The sequence below is a fragment of the Corvus kubaryi genome, unplaced genomic scaffold (genome assembly GCF_017639235.1).
Source record: "Corvus kubaryi isolate FWS band 111438036 unplaced genomic scaffold, C.kubaryi_AGA036_p1.0 37225, whole genome shotgun sequence".
Taxonomy (NCBI): domain Eukaryota; kingdom Metazoa; phylum Chordata; class Aves; order Passeriformes; family Corvidae; genus Corvus; species Corvus kubaryi.
Genome location: NW_024581064.1, coordinates 584,158 through 604,299, shown reverse-complemented (window position 1 = coordinate 604,299; position 20,142 = coordinate 584,158). Strand labels below are relative to the sequence as shown.

At 47.8% G+C, this 20,142-nt stretch overlaps 1 protein-coding gene and 1 long non-coding RNA gene across 5 annotated transcripts in view; one reads left to right on the top strand and one right to left on the bottom strand.

Annotated features, from left to right (window-relative positions):
* The window catches only part of ZFHX3 (zinc finger homeobox 3), a 395,458-nt gene that overhangs the window by 179,016 nt on the left and 196,300 nt on the right, over nt 1–20,142 (bottom strand). For all 3 annotated transcript variants that reach the window (XM_042022867.1, XM_042022869.1, XM_042022868.1), the window contains one exon: nt 14,913–15,023. The gene's annotated coding sequence lies outside the window, so the exon portion shown is untranslated. The remainder of the gene's footprint in view (nt 1–14,912; nt 15,024–20,142) is intronic.
* Nucleotides 7,747–11,176, top strand: LOC121662085. Of its 2 annotated transcripts, none has more exons than XR_006015172.1 (2): nt 7,747–10,175; nt 10,954–11,176. It is a non-coding gene; the product is annotated as an uncharacterized LOC121662085 (long non-coding RNA). The 2 variants fall into 2 exon arrangements; XR_006015173.1 differs by having other exon boundaries at nt 10,951–11,176.

Sequence of the window (20,142 nt, the reverse complement as noted above, 5' to 3'; positions counted from 1 at the left end):
GGATGGGGAAGCTCCCAGCACGCTCCTTCCCCGCGCTCTGGCCCGAAGCTGCCGGCACGAGGACGGAAGCAGAGCACCCAGAGCGCTGCTTTCCCGGTAGCTTTTCTCGGAGTTTTGCTGATAATAACATTACGGTTTTCCCTGTGCTGGCAGTCGGACGAGAGGAGCCTGCAGCCTTTGGAGGGATCGATCCGATCGATCCCAGAGGCTCCATGTCATTTCCAGGGGATTTGCTAAAGAAGCTACTTATGTCCCTTTTTCATTTTCACCAACTCATTACCAGCTGCTGCTGCTCCCTGCACTTCAGCAGCATCTGCAGGAATGAATCCCAGTGCTCCCAGCCCCGATCCTGCTGCAGAGGCCTCTCCCACGACGCAGTGCTGGGGATCGGAGCCGAATGCTGAAGGCGGGTGATGCACAGGGTCGCTCCCCACCTCTCCCTCTGTGCAGGCACGCACAGACACTCTCCTTTCTCTTTTCCTTTTTTAAAGGGCAGCCCAGCAGCAGACTAAGCAACTGATCCCCCGGCTTAACTTTTAAATTAAGACCATTGTAAATTTGGGAACTTGAGAAGAGATGGAGAGGACACCCATAATCCTTTGCAAATGTCAAGTGGCTCTCGATATTGGTTACTTTTCAAAGGTAGCTAGGCTACAGCGTGCGCAGTAATGAAAAACCCTGCCAGGCCCACTCCATAGGGCTTCAGTCAATATACATAATATTATTGGGCTTTGAAAGGATTAAAGATTGTTTCTTTTGCTTCCTTGTAATATGGAGATCTATTGCGCTTAAAACTCCGAGCGCGCCTTCTCCAGCGGGGAGGAGGCTGGAGGCCCTGGGATGCTCCCGCGCTGCTCCCGCGCCCGACCCGGCAGCAGCGGCACCCTCGGCACCCATGGATTCACCCACTCCCATCAGCCATTCCTGACATGGGCACCTCATCGCTCTCCCACGTGGAAGAGGAATCAACACATTTTAAAAATAAAAGTTAAACAACACTGAAAGCCTTCAGTTACCAACAGGGCCAGAGGGCAGACTTGAAAGGGTTGAATATCTTGAAAAATACCATTTTTCACTACATCTTACTCAAAAAAGTTCATAGATCCGTGTTTTGACTGCAAGAACTCAGTTCCTCCCAAACACCCATTAAGTATAAGAAATCGGAACAATTAGCCCTGATTTGAAGCTCCCGGGGCTCCTCGGAGCCGTCACTGCAGCTCTGGCAGAGGAGGCAGTGCAGGATGAGGCCCCAAAGCAACACAACTCCCGATCCAGGTCCCCTCATTGAGTCTGGGGTTTCTGAAGCACCATCTGCAAAAGGCACATGCAGACTGTGATTTGAGGGGCCTCAGACAGAGCACCTTATGGCTGAATTACCATCAAACCCAAATTTTTTATCTTTTCACATCTGTATTTTTTTGTCCTGATGTTTAACTAACATTACTTCATTGAATATGGGGAATTTTTCTTCTCACCAACCTTGTAAATACAATTATGGCAGGATTCCCTCCAACTCTCCTTTTATGAAGCCAAATGTGCAATGTTGGCAAGGCTCTGCTCCCAGTTATACTCAAGGGAAAGGCAGCCCTTGAGATTCCTGAGTAGGAGAGAGCAGGATTTGGCATCCTGGATGCCAGCAGAGCCCTGCAGTCCCTTAGCTCCCTCTGCTCTGGAGTGAAGCTCCTGTGACTCCATGGCAAAGAGCCAGTACATTGATCCCTCCCCACTGGATCTTTGGTGAAGTCACTAATTCTGAAAAAAGCAGTTGAAAACTGTAGTTTTTCCCTTACTGTCCATATGATATTGTGATCTTCAACAGGTGAGATGGAGACCAGAACCTGCAAAGTTCCCATTTCAGCAGAAGACAGGAAGTAGGGGAAGAGGAATTAAAGGAAATGATGTAAGATTTTTAACAGTATCTTAAAAATCTCCGTCAGGAAGATTTTCAACTGAAATCCTAACAAAAGTGCTGCTGCAGGTTTCAAGCTTCCCTGCTTAAGGGCTGATTCAACTTTGGTTGAATTAAAGAGGAACGGTGTCTCTCTGCCAGAGAATAAAGCCTTTGATTTCAGATTAGTTTCAAAAACAAAAATGTTCCATATTAAACCAGCAATAAATAACAGGGAATGTTTACAGACTGGATGACCCATTAGTTTGGGTGGTGAAAATAGTTTTCCTGAGGTGAGGTGAGAGGAGTGACTGCCCCTGGGGTCCCGCTGCCCAGCCTGGCCAGCTCCCGCGCAGCCTGGCCAGCTGGTTTGACAGGCTTGGCATGAGTCCTGAGCTGGCGGCCACTGACCACTTGTTTACAGAAATGTAGTGACCATAGAACTCCTTTTTAAGAAGAATTTTGGCCAATCTGTGTGTCATCAGAATTAAATCTTACAAAAATGGGTAGGTTTGCTTGATTATAATGTAAAAGAAGTCCTAGACAAAAGAATTAGTAAGGTATAAGGATCCAAATGAGTTCTTCATCATTTACCTTAACTTTCCAGGGCAACACATACCCGAATAACCAAAAGGTTCCAGGGTCTCTGGTTTGTCTGATTCTTGCAGGGACAAGCACAAAGACAGTGAGGATAGAACAGTTTAGCGGCTGATATCCTTTATGAGATATTGAGAGGTTCCAGAAACTCTCCTAACATCTTGTAAATATTTTCTAAATGTCACAAAAATTCCCCTCAGTCTTCAAAGGGTCTTTAAAACTCTGCAGAGATCTGCAGGGAAGGAATCCCATGTGAATTGAGGGAGAAATGAGAAAGTGAACCAAGAGAGCAGAACAGGCCCAATCCAGAGGCTGGAAACACAGACATTACACTGAGATAATGGAGAAAAAGGGAATAAGAACTGAAAAGGAATCTGTGTAATGACCAGAGGATCCTTGCTCAAATAAACTCTCTTTATAGGCATCACATTGTCCCTTTCATCTTCTGTGATCACAGAAATCCCAGACTCGTGTGGTGCTTCGTGTCTGGTGAGGCAGGGAAATGAGACCTTCCCCTGCACTGCCTGCAGGTGTTGTACCCACCTCTACCAGAAAAAGGGTCTCCAACCTGTTTTTATAGGCTGCAGCACAAATAGCCCAAGTCCATTAAAACAAGGGAATTAAAAAAATATTAACATCAAAAGATTCTAGCCTGGCAGGGTGATGAATCAGAGGTTAAATACCCAACACTTGTTCAGGTATCACTTGGGGGATTTAGTTTTTCTTTTCATGGTAATTTTAAGTTGAATTGTTAGGCCAAGAGCTGTATTTCCTGAGAAATCTATACCATTCTCCTAGCAGTTTCCTTGAAATAACTGATGGATCTTCACCAACTAAATTCCAATTTAAAAGATTTGTCAGTAAGAAAATCCCAATCTCAATAAAAGGTAAATGCAGACGGAGCTCTCTGAGCCAGGCTGATGGCAATAAAGGAGCAGGGAGTTTCTATTAACTCGAATAAGTTAACAGATTCCAGGTAATCCTTCCTATTACCACCAAACACCTGCATGCAGATGCCACATCGCAAGGGAGGATGGATTTTTAATTTCTGGAAAAGTAAAATCCTGGGCACACCTCGTGCCGGGAAGGCAACGGAGGAGGGAGGGATGGGACGAGACCTTTGCCGAGAAGAGGTTTCCCGCTGCAAAAGTCCACGGGATGCTGTAGAATGGTAAAGTCATTCATCACATGTATTTAAAGTTGAATTTGCTGATATTTTATGGTATTGGATTTTATTTCTATTAACATTTTATGCTGAAATTACAGAATGATTCGTGAGTACTGAATTTTTGATTGCTTTTATACTTGCTGGGACACTATTAACGTTGATTTACGTTAATAGCACTGTAAGAAGATATTAACAATGAAATTTCCAAAAGCACTTAGCATCCCATAATTGGAGTTAAATGACAAAAAAAAATGAGGGGATAATAAAGTAGAGAGAGAGACAGAATTTTTGACAATACTCCCTCTAAACTGTATTTTTCAGGAAGAATTGGAGCAGGACAATGTTATAAAAGAAAAAAGTCACCCATCAGGAAAAGAACACTTGTACTGACTAAAAAGTGAGGGTGAATGGAGCTGTAGGTCCTGCACGACTTCCCACAGAGGGATCCCAGGGAACAACACGGAGTCCCACCTGCACAGCAGCCAGGGCTGGCAGCTCCCGTCTCTGGACTGAAATCCAGGAAACAGCAGTGGGAGGCTGGTACAGGAGGGACCTTGAAGGGGACAGAAGTGGGCCAGATCACATCTGTTGAGGCTGAGGACGAGGCTTCCCGAGGCAAGGACAGAAATGGGACACAGGTGAAGGTGCTGCAGGATCAGCCACTCCACAGGAGCCAGAGGTGGAACCTGACTGCACACCCCCCTGCGACTTCCTCTGATTGCAAAACAGCTAAACCAAACTTAATTTACTTTTAAAAGCAGAATTTCCACAAATTCTACTTTGACATCACTTGAATACTGTTTCTAAAATTCTCTTTCCATTAAAAAAGCATCAAAGTGCTTTTTTGTTAAAAAGTGCTTCACTGATCTCATCACCAGAAGTTAAACAGCTCAGTCAGAGAACACACAAGGCAATGTGACAAATTGTATGAGAACTTGGAACAAAAAAGTAAACTTGAAACAAAAATCTTAAACCAGACAACATAAAGAAACAAAACACCTTGATTGGATTTGAGTAGCTGTGGGAAAAAATGCCAAAAATGTTTGTAGGGAGGTGTTTTATCAGTTTTGTTTAAATTATATTTTTGTGGGGGTAAGAAGGGAGATTTCACAAAACATTTTCAAGCAGTTTTAATCAAGAAAATAACTACAAAATACTACGTTGCAAGAAGACTGTTTTGTCATTTCACTCAGACCAGGAGGGAAGCTCATGTCAGAGTTTTGTTAAAAAGAAATCATTCCAGTGGCATTTTATAGCCCACTAGAATGTGGAAGAAAAATCATTGTAGAAGTTGAATTACAGATTAGTGAATGAAAACTCCTGGCTGTACTCAGGAAAACAAAAGTGTAGCAACAACAAGTCTCATCAAAGCAATGACACATCAGGTGTGGGATGCAAAAATGAGCAAAGCAAAGGAAATCTTAGACAGGACCAAACCCTCAGCTCTGTCTGAGATCCACAGACCGACTGGTCAGAGGGAACACTGGGATCTCACAGCCTGGTGATCCCATCCCCAAATTCAGACATGAAGCTGCTGTTACAGCTTTTAAAATAGAAATACATATGTAAAAGCATAAATGAGCAACTTGGTCTAGTGGAAAAGTGTTCCTGCTCATGGCAGAGGTTGGAACTGTCTGAACTTTTAACATCCCTTCCAGCCCAGCCCATTCTGGGGTTGTATGATAAATACTAATGTACAAACCTCAGCTGAGCAGGGATCTATGAGGTGGGTTTTTAAGTGGCTCATGACCCATCTCTTCCCACATCAACCCACCTCAAGTCTGGAGCTGTCCAGCTGCAGGTTGTGGCAGAGATCAGCTGGGGAATAAGTTCTTTTGTGTGGCCACAAACAGTGATTGTGCTGGTCAGAAAATGCAGGATTTGTTATTATACAAAAGCAAAAAGATTTCTTGTTTTGAAAGACCAGCCAGTATTTCCCTTCAATGGGAGAATGACTGTTCCACAGGTAGAGCTCTATTTTGGACACTGCCACCTTCACTGAGTTAGAAACAAACAAACAAACCCCAACCCAGCCCCTTTTATCAGCAGGAACCACATTTGCTTACACAGAAGATCTGTCAGCAGCCCAGGGTAAATAGATCAAATGGAGCTGACATGCTACTAAATTTAATATGCATCCTCGTGTCTTTAAAATTCCCATCTACCCACACATTTCAAAGGTAAGTTTGTCGATTTCTTAAGTAATTATATTTCAATAACAGGTGAGAGAGAAACGCCTGGAAACTTAACAAAACCACTGACTGCTACGTAAATTAAAAACTGATTGATGGATGGAGAACTTGTATGAATCATTAAATTGGCACATGATTGGGAAAACAGATCCAAGGCTTGTGTTGGGCCCAGCTCAGCAGACTGTGACAGACATGCAACCCAAGGAACAGCCATGCAGACCTTACAAGGGGTGAGTGCTCACTGGGTAAGTGGTTGGTACCCAAAGGCAGAGCCAGCTGCTGGATGGGCACCAGTGTGGAGGAGAAACACAGAGCTGCAGAGCCAGGTAATGGCATGCAGGTGTAGGAGGACACAACTGTCCCCCACCCCGTCACCCTCCTGGGTGTTCTCCTACAACCTGTTTCCAACCTGCTCCTTTTACTGCTGCAGCAAATCCCAGCTCCGTGGAGCTGACACCACAGCCAGAGGGCCCGAGGGGAGTAGGGCTGACACAAGGGAGCCCGGAAATGGCTGTTTCAGGAGCAGAAGTATCAGAGAAAAGCGGACTGTGTGAAGAGGAGAGAGAAGGTGGCCGTGCCCCTGAGAGCAACACTGATCCCTGCGACGCCAAACCCTCCCAAGGGCCCAGCGCCGCGCTTGCCTCTCCAAGCTGCGCCACTGGCCAGCGCCTGCAACATCTCAAGTGGGAAAATGTAATTTTATTAAGGCTCTTGGAGCTTCACTCCCAGCATCTGCACTGCAGCAGAGCATACAAAGGGAGGTTATGAAGAATTTCTCATTATGGCCAGAGGCACAGACTCATAACATCCCCTGGCCAACCTCAGTTAATAAAGCTCCTGCTTGGCCCACCTGCCCCCAGCCCCTCGCCCACAGGTGCCCCCGCCCTGGGCCACCCTGTGCATTGCCCCCTCAGCCCTCACGGACGGGAAACTCCTGCTTTGTCTTCCTAACTCTTATTTCATGGGCACCTTCATTTGCAAATCTGCTCTTGGAGGCCCAGAGCTGTAATTAATCCATGTCACAGGAAAGATGTAGTGTCGGGAGAATTTATGACTGGCTCTGAGCTGCCGTGATGAGCAGGGGCACCTCAGCCCCTTGTGATATAAATGCCTCTGCTAATTGGATTGCAGGAGCTAATCAGGAGCTGGAGAGAGAATGAAGGCGCTCAGCCTCCCCGCTGCTGGCGTGGGCTGATAAAGCTGGCAGCCACGGGAATTGCATTGCGGGAATTGCATCCTGGCCTGAGATGGCTATCAGGGGGTGCCCAGGGCCGCTGGCGTGGGGTGGCCGCGCAGCAGTGCAGGGAGGGCGGCCGTCCACTGAGGCAGGTCCCACCACTGACCCAGGGCAGGCACGAGGGCTGTGCACACACCCACGGGGCTGTGCGGGTGGGCCCATGAGCTGCATCTGGCTGGGAGCTGCCCCAAGAACATCCCACTGGCTGCTCCAGCTGGCAGCACCTCGGGGCAGCCCCGGCCCAGGGTATGACCCTGGCACTGCACGGCCGCCTGGTCTGGCCAGTGTTGCAGACACCCCATGGCCCCCTCAGCAGTCCTTGGGGTCTCCATTGCCGACCTCAAGCATCAGAAAGGGGCTGAATACTCAATGATCCCAATACCACATCTGTTGACAGCCTCAGTACATGCCTTTCCCCAGAAAGACAGAAAACCAGAGAGATGAGGTGGAAGAGACACAACACGGACATTCGTGCAGCAGGAGTGAGGTCGACCATGCCAGGAGCAAACTGGGTGAATGTCACCTGCTACACGTGTGCTCCACACACCACACGGGCTGTCAGATAGTGGGTGGGCAGGCGGGAGGTGGCTCCTGGGGATGGGCTCAGGATGCTCTTAAGATGGTCTGACTCCAGCCTTCACAGAATCTTAAAACTCCATGATCATCCCCAGCTCCTGACCAGGGCAGATCTGTCCACAGGGAGATGGGAAGAGTCCTGGATGGAGAGGTCTGACCTGACTCGCCACCCACACAAACCAGACACAGGCAGGTCGCCACTGGAGAACAGGGGTTTTTTTGCAATCCAAGGCTCTTCCACATTCAAACAGCTTTTCTGTCTTCTCCATGTCCTTCTTATTGCCCTTTATTTTCATCTCTGCCTTCCTTTCTCACATGGATTAGAAAGTAAATCCTGAAAATGATGACTAAACCCAGCCATCCCTCCTTACAGAAACACTTTCCCACCTTCTTAAACCTTTTTGGAGGCACGAGAGAAAATAACCCTTGTATTTATGCAAATTTCAAAGTGGCGTGTGATGATGGAAACAAAACAGTGCTGGAGCGCAGCCAAGGCATGGCACCAACGGGGCCTCTCAGCTGCTCGCCTCCCGATTCTTCGGGGGAAGCAGCTGTAGAGAAATGAAAATACAGAAGCCCCCGCACACACCCGCCGCCACCCGCGCGCGCATTCCAGCACCCGTCACCTCGGAGGCGGCAGGATGCGGGCTCTGGCCAGGCGCTGCCTGCAGCCTGGAGCACCCTGTCGTCCCCCACAAGCCTCCCTGTCCCGCTGTTCCCGATTCCCCTTTCAGGAATTTACAAACATTTTCCGCAGATCAATATCTGTATTGATTATTCATTGTGAGCGAGTCGTGTGTCTTTGGTGATCCAACCTGGCAGAGTGAGCAGCCAAAGGCTGCAGCAGATACAGGGGGGGGAAAAAGGAGAAAAAAGCCCTACAGAAGACGAGAGAGACCCAGATCTGGCTGGGTTTGCTGCTGCCAGCAACGGAGACGGATGGAGAGGAAGGATGGAAGAAAATGGGAATGGCATGAAAAGGAATGAAGAGAAAAGAGAGCCGAGGAGAAAAAGCAAGAGCAGGAAAAACAAAGTCACTGCTGGAGAACTGGTGCCGGGGCACGCCGGCAGCCTGGAGAGATTCCAGCCTTGTGCTCGCCCTTCTGCACAGGGATGCGATGGACTTATTGCTCCGGGAGTGAAAAGTGACTCACGGTTTTGGTATCTGCTACGTAAGAGCTTTGGGGGGATTCCTTGGCTGGCTGACAGAAAGGGAAGAAAGCAGCAGCAGTGAGGTAAAACGCGATCCCTTCCTCCTGCCTTCCTGGGAATACGCGTCGCCCGGGCTGGCTGGAGCAGCTCGCTGCTCGCTTATGATATGCAAAAGGAGAATAATTAAAAGCGCCAGCATCACTTGCAAAGTGAGTAAACACAAAGCCTTTCAAAACATGCTCTTCAGCTAATGAGAAGCTGTAATTTCTTATACTTAAAGGCAAAAAAGACCCTGATGAGGCTCGGTGGAGTGTGCGCGCGCGCCTGCGTGTGTGTGCATGTGTTTGTAGATATGAGAGAATCAGTTAATTGTTGATGATGTTTAGAAAAGGGATTATGAGAAAAGACACTGAAATGATGACAGGGAACATCTTGGATCAGAGCCAGAGAAATAAAATAATCAAGGACAATCAAGCCTGCAGCTCCGGAGAAAGCGCTGACTGTTCTGCTGGGGACTTGGAAGGAATTTCCCCGCGCTGCCGAGCTGCAGCTGGAATACGTGCTTGGCACCAGGAGGGAGAACTGCAAGGAGCAGTTTGCTTGGAGCATGAGACAACAGACGAGAGAACTATGGAGCTCTGCTATAATTCAGAGGTTAAACAGCTTTGTCTGCTTACGTGTCAGGTGGAGACTTGGTTTGTCCACATCTGACCTGCCCTGAAAATGCAACTTCTGAAATCCCCTGGCTGAAGCTGGAGCTGAGGATTCTCCAGACGCCTCTCCAGAACTACTGTGACGTTATGAAAACAAAGGAAAGGGAGCTCGAGGAATTAAGTTCTCCTGTGGCTGCAGGACCTGATGGACCTGACCATGGAAACTGTCTCTGGAATCGATTCCTTCCTTAATTCTGGAAATAAGAACCCCCTTGCTCCAGCTGGGGATTGCAGCTCACAAGCACGCAGGAAAGGTGGCAGTCATTGGGAATACCAGGAGCAAGCTTTCCTTCTAAGATGGGCATCTAGCTGCTGTCCTGAACGGATGGATTTTAATAAATGTTGGCTTTCTCTTGGGCTGGGGTTGGGTGGGGAGAGAGAATAAAGGGAAATTTAAACCATCCTGTGACTGCTGTGTTGTCAGTGAGCTACAGAAATGCCGTCCCTTTGTTTTGGATGCTAAACTCCGTCTGACTTCATTGTTGCTGGATTTTGGCACTTTACACTGGGCTTCTCCAGCAGCAGAAACACATGGTCTATTAAAGTGGGAATCTTTGGGGACGCGGAGGCAGAGGAACGAGCCAATCATACGTGGCTTTTGCGCATTCCCTGTTTTCCAGCCTCGCGGAAAGCTTTCCGGATGGTGTGGATGGTACGTACGCCCAGGGTGTGCCCGGGAGGGCGGCGGGAGGGCGGCGGGGCCGGGATGTGCCACGGCCGCAGCGCTCGGGGCTGCCAGGCAGACAGACAGACAGACAGACAGACACCCCTTCCCTGCGCCGGGCTCGCCGAGCCTGCTCAGACCTGAGAGGAATCTTAAGCGGCGAGCAGCAGATTAGCATATTAACCAGCGCTGCCCGGGCGGTGTCAGCCCGGCAGCCGCGGCCATCGCGGGGCACAGCCTGTCAGACGCTCAACCGGCTCCTTTGTCAGAGCCCTTTTTATGTTTGTGTTTGGCTTTTGTTTCCCAATCAGACCCTAGAAATTCATTAACAGCAATGAAAGGCAAGGATGCAAAAACCTATAATGAAAACAAATGATCTATTTAAACGGTGCTGGGGCTGAAAGGAGGGGGTTTGTGGCGCCGGGACTAGAGGAGAAGGAAATCCTGCCACCTGGAAAATGCCTGGACATGCGTGTCCTTCCCCGTGCCAAGGCTCCAAGGAGACAGTTACTACAAAGCCGGTGGTGTGTGTAAAGATGTTGTAGCACTGTCTTTACAGAGCCTCAAACAAATACCAGCAACTGGTCAGAAGGAGAGGTCGGTCCTCATTGTCCCTGCTCCGGCTGCCGGTAATGCCAGAATTCCTCTCTGGTACTCGATGAGCTTTAATTAGAAACAACTTTCAGTGCCTGTAAAGATTTAAAATCACTTGACTTTTAAAATCACTCGAGTTCATTCACACGGGTCCTCTGCTCTGGCCCAGCAGTGTCCTTCAGCCAGCAGCCCCGATGGGAAGGTGTGGTGGCCACAGGGGACGGCGTGGACCGGGAACAGCCACTGTGCTGGACCTGGCACCAGGATGCTGGACCTGACACCAGGCTCTTCAGGCGTCTTCCTCTCCTGTGTTACTTCTTAGACAGATTATTTCACAAATGTTACCGTCCCCTAAAGTGTCACATGGTTGTGGAGAATAAAAAGATTTAATCCAAGCATGGCCTTTTTATCAGAATTGATCAAATAAGGGAAAAACTGAAATAATCTATGTTGTATGATTTTTATTTGTAAATGGTGTGTGGAGGCTTTAAATATCACAGAGGCACAACTTATGTATTTGTCAACAGGATTTTTAAGCAAATCTGAATGTTCTCAGCCCCAGAGCTCTGTGCCCAGTCTGAGTGTGCCCATCTGTGGGGCCGGGGACACCCCTCCCTACCCCTGACACAGCATCCCCAAAAATGTGTCACTGGCACAGTTCTCTGAGCTCCCAGAGTCTGTAATTTGTACCTCTGGGAAGCAGGAATGTTAGCAGGGAAAAGGGAAGTGGGCTTCAGCCCCTTTGTCACTCTGTACCCAGCTCTTACACTGGCTGGGTCCCATGGGCAAAGGCTCCAGGGCTCTGTCTGTGTCCAGTGAGGTATCCCACTAATTCCAGCTGATTTCACCAGCTAAGAACCAAAGACAGACAACATAAAGATTTTATCTGTTGGAAAATTTGAAGAAAATCTCTCAACACCTGCCACATGTCTACATTTTTCAGTGAGGAAAACAACAACAACCTCTTGTCTGAGGAAACCTGTCCAATTTGCACCTGGTAAAGACATGCTGGATAATCTTACTCTAATGTGCTTTAATCTATCTCCACAATTAGATAAACAAACTAAATCCCTTAAGAACCTTCAAAATTTATCCTAAACTACCACCAGTCCTTATCATTAAACTTTTTAATTGTAAACGCAGCAAATAATGGTGAAATCGCAGAATCCCAGAATGTTTTGGGTGGGAAGGGATCTTAAAGCCCATCCCACCCCCTGCCATGGGCAGCGACACCTTCCACTGTCCCAGGCTGCTCCAAGCCCTGTCCAGCTTGGCCTTGGACACTTCCAGGGAAGGGGCAGCCACAGCTGCTCTGGGCACCCTGTGCCAGTGCCAAATGTTTGCTGTTTGCTCAGGGTTCCTACTGACCACAGCTGGACTGTTGATGTGGCACCAATGAGTTTTGGAGCCACTGGAATAAAACTACACTTTCACAGCAGCTTCTGAAAGTGCCTTGTGCTAGTTCAAAAGTATTTTGGGAAATCACATGAGAACTGTCTCTCATATGCCAGCATATCACCCAGGTGATGAGCTGCAAACACATTCCCAGGCTTTTTTCTTGGTATTGAAATAAAATAGAGGAAATTTACTAAAAATGTGTTATATTCTTATACCACAAGACCAAGACGTGCATTAAAAGACAGTAACAAACACCCCCTTGTACCATGAAATACAGCCTTGGTCCCACGTTCTCCCCTTCCTCTGCATTTATGGAAGAGCAATTACCCACTAAACAGGTAATTATAATAATACCCCATAATTAAATATATGAAATTATAGAAGAGTATGAACAAGGGCCTTTTCCTCACCAGGTTGAAATGAAAGCCTTCAGTTTAATGACCAAGTGTATTCTAGGTCCAAAAGAACGATTCCGACTAGCATGGAGAAGAAAGTTCCTTTTTACAGAAAAAAATTTAAATTTTAAAAAATTTTACAGAGTGTATTCTACTGACACAGACCCAAAATTGCTGATTTTTCTTCTTCAGATGGTTAAGGCTTGGGATTTCTTCTGAAAGCACATGTGCCTCACAGTATCCTGCCCTTTGGCAAAATAAAATTGTACCTGCTTGTACCAGCTGTACAGATTTAAAAGTTACAATTCTGCTAAACAAAAGCCAAATTTCCCATGGACATCAGAAGAGTAATTCTCCTCTGGAGGCTTTTTCCTTGTCTTCTTTCCACTTGTGTGAGGTCCTTCCATACTCACCCCACACTTACTTTTCATCACCTGGGTTTGTCTCTTCGACACAATTAAACCTGCAGTTTTAATTAACTAAGATGCTCAAACCAATCACCCCAAAGCTCCCCGAGGTGTTCACTGCCCATCTCTTCTCCTTCACCCTGGTACCAGGGTTTTTTTGAGTCTTTGTCACCTTCTCACAGCCCCATTGCCCCAGTCTCATGAAGCTCTGAGGTTGCAGAGGAATCCCACAGCATAATCCCACTTTTTCTGCCACTGTCGTTAATGGAAACAGCACACAGATTGGTCCAAAAATAGAGCCCTTTTGCAGGTGCTACATGTTTTTAAAGAAAACTTGCAATCTCCAATACAACAAAATCAGTCAAGACATCATAGTGTGAGAAAATCACAACTGATTGCACATGTTGTCTCTCCAGTCTTTCCCACTGTCCCCATGTCAGCCCCTTCCACTTCCCCCTCTCCCACCTTCTCAGTGTTTTCTGTCCTTTCTGTGCTCCATCCACTGTTTTCCCCACTCATTCTCATATCAAAATCACGAACTGACCCCAGGGAAGATGGGATTTCAGCACTGCCATTCCTCCACAAAATCTCTGGATTCAGTTTACAACACCTGAAGAGCACCATGCACCACCCTCAAAGAACACCAAGGCCTGGAGCATTTTCTAACAAAATGTGAAAAAGTAGATGCTTTGCTCAGGATCCTGTGAGATATTGAGAGCACAAAGCAAATGAGTGTCTGCCTATCACACCATTTCCCAAGGTTTCCATTAAATTTATAAGTCTGATGATTCTCAAGAAATTGAAGTGTGCACTCGTGTTGTAAACAAAATACTTCAAATAAAAACACAGGAAGAAAAGAGGAGAGAAACCTTCTTTAAAGGATAAAAAAAATCCCCAAAAACTAAATACATGGAAAAAATCCAACTCCAAATTTACATTTCTCAGTGTTCCATCAAGATAGAGAACTCTGATGAGTATTTTTTGAAACCTGCCATTAATCTTTCCATTGCTATCAGTATCACATAAGGTTTGGTAATACCAAGTATCCTAGAGATTATGAATGACCTTATAATGACTAAGAATATACAAATATATTAAAACCAGGTACTTCACAGTGACTCACTGAAGTCTATTTACACACAAAATAATTTTGGATGAAATTACTACACTTGGACTGCAGGTACTTTTCCAATGCCAAATCTCATGGTGGGGATACTCCTAGGAAGGAAAGGGATATTTGTCCCATATTCAGGAAGATGTGTTTTCTGCCAGCACATAATTGACCATAGTTTTGGGAAACTTATATTTACAAATTGTAACAGACCATCCAAATATGATTTACTTTCACCAATTCACATGGAAAATGAACCAGATAAGGAGTCTTGTCCTTTCCTCATCTTTCCTTACGCCTGTTTGATTAGGACAGACATTCAAGGGACGGTTTTCCTGCTAAGAAGATTAAGCCAAGGGCACTAATCACTTGGCCTATTCTTTAATGACAGAAACTAACAGTTAAGGTCAACATAAATAATTAAATAACAGAGCCCTGATGGTTTTTCTCCAGCCCACACACAGCTGCAGCCCAGCAAGGCTTTGTAGACATGTAGGAAAAACATAATCTATGGACAGCCTTGTTCAAAAAACACCTTTTCATTGAAAATAAGAGGAGCCAACACTACTGGCCAGCAAGTGAGGTGCTCAGAAACACTTCAGGCAGGTGGCATTTAAACAAAGCCATGGCACCACAAGAAGGAGGAGCGAGCAAACCCTGCAGCTCACGGAGCACAAAGAACCCTCAACTCTGCCTGAGAACAGCTCTGTTACATGTAATCACATCTCTCCTAATCCAGGTGATTTACATTACACATCCCAAGAGGGTGACCAACACAGAAATCACTTCTACAAGGCTTATGAAAATTAGGTCTTCCTACCTCACTGTGGAAACATGGAGATGTCGCAGGATCTGGTGCCGATGAGTGGAGCAGGGGAGATGGTTCCTATTCAGACCGGAGAAAGTCAGTACAAACTCTCCAGATCAAAGCCTGCAAACAAAAGAATGGGAAGTATATAAAATACTTTGAAGGATCGGGAATGATGCACCAAAAGAAACAGAAGTTTGGGTACAGCATAGAGTCTTTAATATTTTTTTTTTCAGTTTCAACTCAGTCAACATTCCCAGCCACTCCATCTCCTCTGTCACTTGAGGGCTGACCTGTAGCACCTTTGGGACAGGTCTACTTTGCCTCCTACCAACCTGACAGCTGCACCTCCCAGCTTCCTGGCTTCATAGGGAAAGGACTGTATCAACTACATGTAGGTGGCTCTGCCCACAGAAACCACCCTGTTCATCTGTACCACAGACTCTGACTCAGCCATCAGCAAAGCCAGAAGCTCTGTGGTCTCTTCTGCTCTAACCAGTGCAGCCCAGACTGGCTGCTCACATACCCAGCAGGGGAGCAGAGACACCCGTACAGAAAATAAATGCAGTGAAGAGTCAGGGAAAACAGCTTCATTCATGAAAAGTGTTCTTCTTCCCAAGGAAAACCCTCCTTTTGGGTGCACAGCTTGGCACCTGCGTGGGCAGCTGACCAGGAGGTGTCATGCAACTGACGCCAGGAGGTTTTTAGGACAGGAACTTTCCCATTCCAGTGGTGGTTTTTGCTGCAGTCACACATCTGTGGCTGTCAGGAATTTATAACTAGAAATTACAGAACTCTCATGAAATACCGCTTGCTATTGCCCAGTTTGTTTCTCCTCTGTCTATGCTCTACACCTGAAGTTGTGGCTGGCCCATGCCTGGAAGTGTCCAAGGCCAGGATGGACAGGGCTTGGAGCAACCTGGGATAGTGGAAGGCATCCCTGCCCATGGCAGGGGCTAGAACAAGATGAATATTCAGGCCCTTCCAACCCAAACCATTCTGGGATTCTGTGACACACTGTGGGACACAAGCGTGTGTGAGACACACCAGGGGAAAAGCTAAACCACCAGACATTCAACGCTTGGTTTAAACCAACGGAAAAAGGAAGTTATCTGAAATAAAAAAGGTACTTTCAGGAAAATGGAAGTTGTTTCCAAACAATAAAAATAGAAAAGGATATAAACCCAGCACACTAAGTGCAAGCCCACGATAAGGCAAGGCAAAACAGGGCCTGGAGAACAATCATCAGAGTTCGTAGAGCTAATAAAAGCTTCTCCAACACAAAAGCAGGAAGCCTGTCTGTCACCCGGAGCCGCTGATAGATGGGCAAGGAGTAAAGGGGGGAATTAAGAAAGATAAGGGCACAGCAGCAAAATTAAATTAATTCCTTGCACTGCTGTTCACTATGCAGGGGTCAGCAGGGTTCATATGCCAGAGCAACAAATCACCAGAGACAGACAGTGCTCCCTCAAGGAGCTCAAATATGAAATTGCTGAACTTTCTTCCTTTGCATCTGAGGATTGGAAGGTGACAATTTTTAAAAAAGGCTTTAGGAGTGACCCTGGGAATGACAGACCACAAAGTCTGATTTCCAGAACAGGCAAAAGGGTAGAAAACTGTGGGACCAATCAGAATTAGCAGCAGTGAGTAAACACATGTCTGGGACAGAGCCTGAAAGACAAGAGAAGAGTCTATAAGTACAGATCTGAGTTGTCTGATGAGGAACCAGTCCTGCTAATACAGGAGATTAGGGCTGATACAGTGGAATCTGATTTTCTAAAAGCTTTTCTAGAACATCCCTCACTAAAGGTTCTTAAAGAAACTAAACTGTCATGGAGTAAGAGGAATTAATCTTCCTGTGAATTCCTGATAAAAGGACAGGAAAAAAAGGGCACAAACACAACATTAGCAAAGGATGGAGCAGAAATTCTGCACTGCTTCAGCTTAGTCATGAATAACTTGGAAGAGGAGAAAGCAAAGTGACATGCAGGTAATGAAAGTAACGTATAGAGTTTTTCAGAAAAGTCAAGCTTAAGAGAGAAGAGTTCCTGCCAAACATCCCAGAGTTCAGGCTGGAGCCAGGATGCCAGTGCACATCTGTGTAACAGGCCATATAATGAGATCCATTGCTTGGACTTTGGCAGGTGTTGTGAGCCTGGATTCCCCCGGTTTCTGAGGTGGCACTGGAGATGTGACAACCGTCCTTTGGCTACGACCAGGTTAATTCCTGGTGTATACCTGACTCCATCCTCTGAATGATGAAAGAAGGACAGTTTTGCCATGGCTGTGAGAAATCTCCCTGCAAACACCTCCCCCCTTGGAGCATCATCCTCCAAATCCAATTGCAAATGGGATGAAATCCCTTTCATTGTTATGGGAGGGATGCAGGTGGGCAGGGGCTGCTGAAGCTGCTCTCGCCCTGCCCAGGACTGTGCCCGTGAATGGCTCACTGCCCTGCTCCTGGTGTCACCTCGGGAGCACAGGCCACGTCCCCTGGCTGGGGCGATGGAGAGAAACGGCTCTGACCTGTCACAAAAGGACTGTTGTCTAGAAAGGGTACTCTGCTAGAAGGAAGCTTGTCCCTTTGCCTGGCCTTGCCGGCTCTCTCCTGGACTCCGGAATGACAAGGGAATCCCTCCTGCCCGGCTGAAGCTGACAGGGAGCTGTCCCCTAGCATGGCAGGGAGCTTTCCCGGCAGCAGCTGCCTTGATTCTGCAGCAGCTGAGTTCCTGTACGGCAAAGAAAGAGCATCTGACAAAGCCCACACTAAATTAAGCGCGAGTCCTCTCGCCAGCACGGAGACAAGGGGGGCTCCCGACGCCTGCCCAGGGCGGGCAGCACCTGCCCCTCGCGGGGCCGGGGGCTCGGGGCGCTCCTTTGTCCCACCACGTGCCCGCATACTGAGGCCACTTGTTCCCGTCTGATCGCAATTAGCACCGTGCCAAATTCCTCGTGCCCCGCGCTAATTCGAGAGGATGGGCATGTCACACCCTGCCAAGAATTACAGCCACTGCCAGCCGGGGCAGCCCGGCCCTTTCATTAGGCCTTTGTTTCACAAGTGAGGGCTCACGGACTCCCTTTCTTTGTCAGAAATACCCGTGGAGGCGCTGGAGGAGGCAGAAGCCGCGGGCCTGGCCCGAAGGATGCCGTGTGTGTGACTGAGCCAGGCGAGGGGCTCTGCCACACTCCCTGCTCCGTCACATTAACCCGCAAATTTAGAAAAATCCACTGTCTCCAGGTGCTGAAACCCCAAAGCTGCATCACTGCTGCAGAGCTGTGGAACGCAGCACGGAGCACATCCCTCCCACCCACACCCCAAACCAGCCCAGAGTGACCAGCACGGACACAGCCCACACCGCACCCGCTGCCCTCCCCCGGCCCGGGACAGCTGCCATCAAAGCAAAGCTCTCAGGGCAGGGCTGCACCCGACTGCCCTGCCCTGGCCACAGAAACATCATTCCGAACGCCCGAGATGAAAATGGAGACAGCACTAACGCCCTGTGTGAGATCCCTGCCCGGGTACCCAGGCAGCTCCCACGGAGCCTCTGCGTGGAGGGCCCTCCGGAGACCTCAGGCCCGTGCCCAGGGGCACACCCAGCCTCACAGGGTGATGAAAGCACGCTCTTTGCTGCTTCCTGTCTCCTGTTGTCATTTGAACATCGCTCCTGACATGACCTGGGGATACCATGATGACAGCCAAAACATCCACAAATTCTGCCTGCTAAGCTGGTGATGTTCCTAATATTTTTGGATGGTGATTCCCTTCTGCCTGGTGTTGGCCAGAACAGAATCACAGAATCATCTGGGTTGGAAAAAGCCTCTAAGCTCATTGAGTCCAGCCATTCCCCACCACTGCCAAGGCCACCACTGCCCCATGTCCCCAAGTGCCACATCCACATGGTTTCTAAATCCCTCCAGGGATGGGGATTCCACCACTGCCCTGGGCAGCCTGTGCTAGGGCTGGACGGCCCCTTTCCAGGAAGGAATTTCTCCCAATACCCAACCTTACACAGACTCAGCAGTTTGGCTTTTGAAGGACACTCTGCTCTCCTGAAACTGGCCTGTGTGCAGTACCCAAGGCTGTTGTAACCTGTACATATAGGCCGTTGTAAAACCTCAGTAATTCCTACTGATTCCAAGGAGGATGTTGTGAATTACTGAATTTGTCAGGTTAGCAGCATGAGAGCAAACTGTTCAGACAGAACAACGCTTCACAAAATGCAATTTAACTTATTTTCTTAATTGTGGGCTGATTCTGATTTATGCTAATTCATAACAGATTATGAACTCTATTATGTAATTGGAAAAATGACCATAAAACTTTCACAATGCTAGAGAGGTTTTTGGTTATTTGGTTTTTTACACTCCATTGCTTACAAGGGCTGGCACACACATGGCTGGGCCTGTGTCCCCATGTCCCCCCTGACACAGACCTGCCATCGATTGCAGAGCACAGCCTGGCTCCATGCAGCAAATGAAGCCATTTATCAAGCACTGGGGTTGCTCTGTGAGGGACTGAGAAAGGGACACACATCCTCCATGGAGAGGCTGAGGCACATCAGGATATGGCCAGGTATTGCTCCAGCCCTGGAACTGTTCAAGGCCAGGTTGGGCAGGACTTGGAGCAACCTGGGAGAGTGGAAGGTGTCCCTACCCATGGCAGGGGGTGGGACTGGATGAGGTTTAAGATCCCTTCCAGCCCAAACCATTCTGGGATTGTACGAGGAGGAGCTGCTCTAGTCTCTGGAGTGCTCCCGCAGTGCCCCTGAGCCCTCTCTGGGTCACATCCTGGCTTGGGAACAGGATGGACCAACAGCAACTGAGGCCGGGAGGGAAAGCGACACCGTCAGTATCTCAGGAAGAAAATCCCCCAGCAGAGCACTGCAGCAGCACATGCACTTGTTACATTTTAAATCCCAGTTTTAAGTTTTTTTACTCCGAGTGTGCATCTGACCGGGCCTGAGCCAGAGCGAGGGGCTGGGTGTGCAGCCACCATCCAGAACTGGCTGTTGGAGCTGTAATTGGTTTTCAATGATTGTATCTTTTCCTGTGTTATTGCTGTACATGGCTGGGTTTTGTACGATACTGAAAATCAATAAAAATGCATGAAAAAATGTTCTCCCACCCCCCTTAAAAGTTAAATAATCTTGTTAGGATTCTGGCACTGCTATTTTAAATCAGTCAGTCTTTGTTTTTCATCCCATCCCTGAGACTTGCTGGGGTCTCCCACAGGACCCCAGCT